Source organism: Polypterus senegalus, chromosome 5, assembly GCF_016835505.1.
Source record: "Polypterus senegalus isolate Bchr_013 chromosome 5, ASM1683550v1, whole genome shotgun sequence".
NCBI lineage: Eukaryota > Metazoa > Chordata > Cladistia > Polypteriformes > Polypteridae > Polypterus > Polypterus senegalus.
The window spans coordinates 13,580,503-13,587,645 of NC_053158.1; the positions used below are offsets into that span (position 1 = coordinate 13,580,503).

The following is a 7,143-nucleotide window of genomic DNA, read 5'->3' on the forward strand; positions in this document are numbered from 1 at the left end:
TTTTCTACATTACTTTTGACAACCCCATGCTGCAGTAGTGGTAGCACTACTGCCTCGCAGTTAGGAGACCCGGGTTCGCTTCCCGTGTCCTCCCTGCGTGGAGTTTGCATGTTCTCCCCATGTCTGTGTGGGTTTCCTCCGGGCGCTCCGGTTTCCTCCCACAATCCACAGACATGCAGGTTAGGTGGATTGGCGGTTCTAAATTGGCCCTAGTGTGTGCTTGGTGTGTTTGTGTGTGTCCTGTGGTGGGTTGACACCCTGCCCAGGATTGGTTCCTGCCTTGTGCCCTGTGTTGGCTGGGATTGGCTCCAGCAGACCCCCGTGGCCCTGTATTCGGATTCAGCGGGTTAGAAAATGGATGGATGGATGGATGCTGCAGTGCACTATCCAGTTAATGGCATGCTTACTGTCTCTCTGTTGGTGTGGTCAGGCTTTATGGAAATGCCGGCCTCATTGTTATTAAATAACAATTTAACCCTAAATGCATTGTCATTTAGATTCAAGCTATTATCACATTGTCACTCCATCCTTTTGCTGGATTGTACGTTATGGTCACATTTTGGTGTCTAAGCTTTAACACCGCATTATGGTGGTTGCATTTTCTGTCTCTAAGAAGCTATGTCTTAAATGTTATGTTTTAAGTACACTATATTTTTGGTGTCATCAAGGCTGTCTACTCACTTATAGCAGAGCTAAACGTGTCCCTGCTTCATCAGCCTCCTTCACGCATACTTTCTCTCTTTCTCTAACTCTCTCTCAGGATGAACATGGGATGTTGTCAAAGCTCGGAGGAAAAGGAGGCCGCTCGGCGTTCTCGCAGAATCGACCGACACCTGCGCTCTGAGAGTCAGCGGCAATGCCGTGAGGTCAAGCTTCTTCTCTTTGGCACCAGCAATTCAGGAAAAAGCACCATAGTGAAGCAGATGAAGATAATCCACAATGGTGGCTTTAACTTGGAGGCTTGCAAGGAGTACAAGCCCTTGATCAACTACAATGCCATTGACTCCCTGACAAGAATCATAAGAGCCCTGACAACCCTCAAAATTGAGATTCACAACCCTGACAGAGTCTATGATGCTGTTTGCACTGACTGGTCCTGCTGAGAGCAAAGGGGAGATCACACCAGAGCTACTGGGGTTCATGAAGAGGCTCTGGGTTGACCCAAGTTTCCAAGAGTGCTTCTGTCGCTCCAATGAATGTCACTTGGAGGATAACGCGGCTTACTATCTTAATGACCTTGATTGCATTGCAGCGGTTGACTATATTCCCAACCATTGAAGACATTCTCCAGTCCTGAGACATTACAACTGGCATCGTAGAAAATAAGTTTACCTTTAAAGAGCTGACATTCAAAATGGTAGATGTGGGTGGACAGTGCTCTGAACGAAAAAACGGGTTCACTGTTTTGAAGGGGTCACCACAATAATATTCTGTGTGGAGCTCATTGGCTATGAATATAAGCTGTATGCCGATAATCAAACGGTAAGTACAATGGCTTTCATTTGTTTATCCTGGGTGTCTCAGTAACTTCCTCCTGACAAAACTCAGACTGCTTGAAGAGCAAAATGTCCAGTAAATGCAGATAGTTTAGGGGAGGCCCACAGTGACAAAGCTTTGGGGCAGGGCTTTCTATATTTTTCCCTGACTTTACATGATACACTAGAACTTCTGATTCCCCAGGTACTTTTGGTATGCACAAGGCAAAAGCATCTGATTAGCATCAAATTTTCTTTACACCAAGGTTGTACGCATTTAGCCCGGATTGATTAATCCAGGAAAGGACATTTCAGGCTTGCTCAGGCTGAATCTGTGTGTAATATGAAAACAGTATTAATAAACAGTGCCTTGGGTTTTCTTTATCAGGATCATTTGAATAAGCCACAACCATCCATACATTTTCAGGATGTGGTATCAGAACCTGTTCCTGCAGTTTTGGGGAAAACTATTCTAAATCAGACTTACATTGCATAAACATAGCCAACATGTGGAGGACCTAACCTTTGTGAACATGATTAATCCAAGGCCAGCGTCAGGCACAAGGTCTGGCACGCCACCTACTATATTTAGGGCTCCTGGCATTGCAGGAAACAGGGCCAATTTAGAGTTAGTAATTAACCAGATATACATGTTTTTGTGAAATACCAGGAGAAAGCCCATGTAGATAGAGAGAGAACATGTAAACATTATACAAATAGGGGCAGTACTGCTACCTTCTGTCTCCCATGGTTAGACTTCAACAAATTCACTTTCCTCAACATGGTAAAAGTGCACAAACTGCCATATTTACAGTCAACAAAATTTAAGAGAGACTCTGATACATTTTATAAATCCATCATTTGTTTTTGGCTAAATGTTATCAATGCAGAATGGCCACTGTATTGGTAAATTGATATTTTAATCTGGGACATTTTGCAAAGCCAAAATGATCATCCTGATGATTTCTTTTTTTTTTTTTTTTTCTTCGTTTAATCCCTTTAACATTCCACACTTTGTTAATGGGGGCTTCCCTTAATCCATGGTAAAAATTACAACCAGGACCCTGTAGCATTTGAAAGTGTTAGTACATCTGTAGTGGGCATAATTTGTAATACTTTGTAATACCTTGTTGACCTGAATATGGCATTCTCTCAGATCTATTCGGTAGTTTGCCAGAATTTTGTGCTATTTACGGATATTATCCAGGATAATGTAGGATAAGTTAAGATGACAATTACCACCAAAAATATAGTGTACTTAAAACATAACATTTAAGACATAGCTTTTTAGAGACAGAAAATGCAACCACCATAATGCGGTGTTAAAGCTTAGGCACCAAAATGTGACCATAACGTACAATCCAGCAAAAGGATGGAGTGACAATGTGATAATAGCTTGAATCTAAATGACAATGCGTTTAGGGCTAAATTGTTATTTACTAACAATGAGGTGGGCATTTCCCTAAAGCCTGACCACACCAACAGAGAGACAGTAAGCATGCCATTAACTGGATAGTGCACTGCAGCATGGGGTTGTCAAAAGTAATGTAGAAAAGGGCCTGGCTTTACAGTCGGGGAGCACACTTTCTGTACATTTTTTGTTTTAACATTTCGCTTTATGCATCTAGTGATTTTTTGTGACTTCAGCATTATAGGTTTGAGTTGGATATGAATGATATCAATTGGAAAGGGCTTAAATCATGTAAACGTTATGTTTTACCAAGAGATGGTTTCTTAGGTAGCCACGTGTAATTTTAGGTTGATATACTGTAAATGTGAAACAAGATCAGTTTTGACATTTACACGATTAACGCGGCTGAAATACAGTATGGGAAAGAGCTGTGTTTGTACTCGGCATATAAATAACTTTTTATCAAGTACCATAGACAGCGAGAAACTGCTGTGCTCAACGCGGAGGTTTTTAATAACTTTTCTCGCGAGCTTTTAAAGTTCATTGTGCATTTTGTTATATAAGAGAGAATCGTTAGTAGGAAGTAGTTCATCTAATAATATTGTTCTTAGACCATAGGTATATAAAAAGGTTTTGACATTTAGCCGATTAACGAGTTAACAAAGAGCAGGGTCTTATGAATTTTAAAGTTAACTTATATTCTTTATTCTCAAACCCCATTGAATGGTGTGGGGTTGGTTTAATAATCGTATGATTTTCCGATTTCTTTAAATAAAAAAGCATGAATTGTTACAATAAATATTTTAGCACTAAAGTTTGTTTCCTAAGCGTTTAAACTTGGCGGCCAAATGTGGTCGCCTGGCAGGGGGCTTCGTGGTTCTCGCTATTGATCAACTGAAGTTTAACACCAGAGGTGTCCATGTCCTGTGAAAGAAAGTTTGTTCCCCATTTAAAATGGGCAGCCAAATTTGGTCGCATGGCAGGGGGCTTCCTGGGTCTCGAAATGCCTACTGGCGGTGAAAGAAAGTTTATTTCCCTGGATTTGTAACAGGAAGCACACTTGCGTGGACTTGTCTTACGCACCGGGTAAGTGAATATTTGACTTTATAGAGTTTTAAAGACAGTTATGGCTATGCAGAACTATGCATGACTAAACAGCATGATAAGTGTTTATAAAATGAGGTCGTGTGTGTCGTGAGTTTATATCTTAGCACGGGTTTGTGAACATTTTCAGAAAGTTACACATAGCTATGACGGCAAGACGTGTATATACTGTATTTAATTTCTTAATGTTAATTTTGAATCTAGTGTTTATAAAATGAGGTTGTGTGTGTCGTGAGTTTATAAGCGCAGTTGTGTGAATATTTTCAGAAAGTTACACATAGGCATAGCTATGAATGCAAGATAAGTGTATATTTAATTTCTTAATATTAATTTTGAACCTAGTGTTTATACTTGATTGAAGTTTATAGCTAATAAATACATTTTCATACTTTTATAGTTTCATATTTACATATATTATATTTTCATATTTTTATATTTTCATAAATCATATTTTTATATTTTCATATTTTAATAGATCATGTTTCCATAAATCATTTTTGGGGCGGGGCTTAACATCATCAATCATATTTGAGGCGGGGCTTAAAGTCATCAATCATCTTTTTGACAGTTGCTTTCTGTATGTTCTACTAAAACAGTTCCTAGTCTTTATTAGTTTCTAGGAGTAATACTACTAATAATAATAAGTTACATTTAATGAGCACCTTTCACAAACCCACATTTGCTTTACATACAGAGTTAAAAAAAAAATATTTCACAGATGACAAAAAATTTTGTGGAAGAGGAAAGTTTTGATTTGAGGTTTAAAAGTGCAGACAGAGGAGCCATCTCAGAGAGACTGAGGAAGAGAGTTCCAGAGTTGAGGGGCCATAACACTGAAGGACCTGCCTGCCAGGGTGGGACAGTATGGAGATTACTGCGCTAGGACTTGAGACGAGGATCACAAGGAGTGTAAGGAGTGAGGAGCTGAGTGAGGTAGAGAGGGGTAAGGTTATGTAAGGCTTTGAAGGTGAGAAGCAGAATCTCGAATTTAATCCTTGATGGAACCGGTAATGTGTGAAGCTGGGAGAGAACAGGGGAGATGTGAGGAAAACGCTTTGTGTGGGTGAGGACTCTGGCTGCGGAGTTCTGAATGTACTGTAGATTCTGTATAGATTTTTCAGGTTGGCCAATAAAGAGGGAATTACAGTTATCAATATGAGACATTATGAAGCAATGAACCAGAGTTTGAGCATCATAAAGGACAGAAACAGACGGAGGCAGGCAATCATACGGAGATGACAGAATGAAATTTTGGAAAGAGACCTAATGTGTAACTCAAAGTTAAGTGATGAATCAAACAAAACACCAAGATTTCTGACAACAGCAGCAGCAGGTTTGACAAGTGTGTACCATCAACAGAAAAAGAGAAGTTGGATGCCTTAGAAAGTTGGGATTTTGGACCTACCAGTAACACTTCAGTTTTATTGCCATTAAATTTGATGAAATTATTTTCCATCCATAGCTTAAGATCAGTGATGCAGTCAGTGAGTGTGCTGGGAGGCGTGTCTGTCTGGAGATATATCTGGTTATCGTCTGCATAACAGTGGAAGTTAAGGCCATGTCTGTGAATACTCCGCTCCAAAGGGAGGATATAAAGTAGAAAGAGTAATGGAACAAGTACTGAACCCTGAAGGACACCACGTGACACAGGTGAGGTGAAGGATTTCCATTGGCCAAGTGTGACAAACTGTTGCCTATTAGAGTGATATGATGTGAGCCATTGAAGGGCTGCCAGAGATGCCTACAGCAGAGAGACGTGACAGGAGTGTTTCATGATTAACAGTGTCAATGCTGCACTTAAGTCAAGAAGGAGGAGAATATTAAGTGAACCATAGTCTGCAGACCGGAGAAGATAATTAACTACATGGAGAAGAGCTGTCTCAGTGCTGTGCTGTGTACAAAAGCCAGACTAAAAAGACTCATAGAGTGCATTATCTAGTAGAAAAGCATGGAGTTGTGTAGCAACCATCACCTTAGCCAAAAAATGGAGATTAGTGATAAACCTGTAACTGGAGAGAAAGGTCAGGTTTTTTTTTAAGGATTGGGGTAACTGCAGCAGTTTTGAGGGCAAAAGGGACAGAACCTGAAATGAAACATGCATTTACCAATGAGGCAATAGGAATACTAATTATGGATGAGCATGTCTTAAGCAGAGAAGTAGGGGCAGGATCAAGCTAAGTTTAAAGCTGTGAATGAACTATGGAGGCCTGTTTTCTTATAAAGCCGCTCAAGACGCTGGCTAATGGCTTTCACAGCGAGCTCATGGGTGTACCATGGACAGGAGCGGGAGGCTGGAACCTGCCTAGTCCTTAAGGGAGCAAAGTTATCGAACAGTTGGGAAACACAGCTGTTATAAAGGGAAACTATGTTTTCAGGAGAGGGAAGACTATGCAGGAGTAGACAGGGCCACTCCACTCTCCTTAGTAAGCATTAAGCAGTGATCCACTTTTTATTGGCTGAATATGTACTCGTTGGTTTGTCAGAATCATGGTATAGTCTTGGTCTTTGCAGACATAATGCTTGGAGTACTACTCAAAAAGATTCAATATTAAGTGACACTTAAAGCCAGACTCTATTTTCAGGCTTTCCTAGGGATACTTTGATACGCCCTCGACCCTCTGCAGTTCGCATACCAGGAGAAGGTGGGAGCGGAGGATGCCATCATCTATATGCTACACTGATCCCTCTCCCACTTGGACAGAGGCAGTGGTGCTGTAAGAATTATGTTTCTGGACTTCTCTAGCACCTTCAACACCATCCAACCTCTGCTCCTTAGGGACAAGCTGACAGAGATGGGAGTAGATTCATACCTGGTGGCATGGATCGCGGACTATCGATCGTGGACTAAATTATGTGAATTTCCCCTTGGGATTAATAAAGTATCTATCTATCTATCTATCTTACAGACAGACCTCAGTATGTGCGTCTCGGGAAGTGCAGGTCTGACATTATGGTCAGCAACACAGGAGCGCCACAGGGGACTGTACTTTCTCCGGTCCTGTTCAGCCTTTATACATCGGATTTCCAATACAACTCGGAGTCCTGCCACATGCAAAAGTTCGCTGATGACACTGCTATTGTGGGCTGCATCAGGAAGGAGGAGTACAGGAAGCTAATCAAAGATTTTGTTAAATGGTGCGACTCAAACCACCT

The 7,143-nt window shown here is 40.9% G+C and overlaps 1 pseudogene; it reads left to right on the forward strand.

The window, feature by feature from the left end:
* Nucleotides 1–767: 767 nt before the first annotated feature.
* On the forward strand, nucleotides 768–6,303 carry LOC120530071 (annotated as a pseudogene).
* The last annotated feature ends 840 nt before the right edge of the window (nucleotides 6,304–7,143 follow it).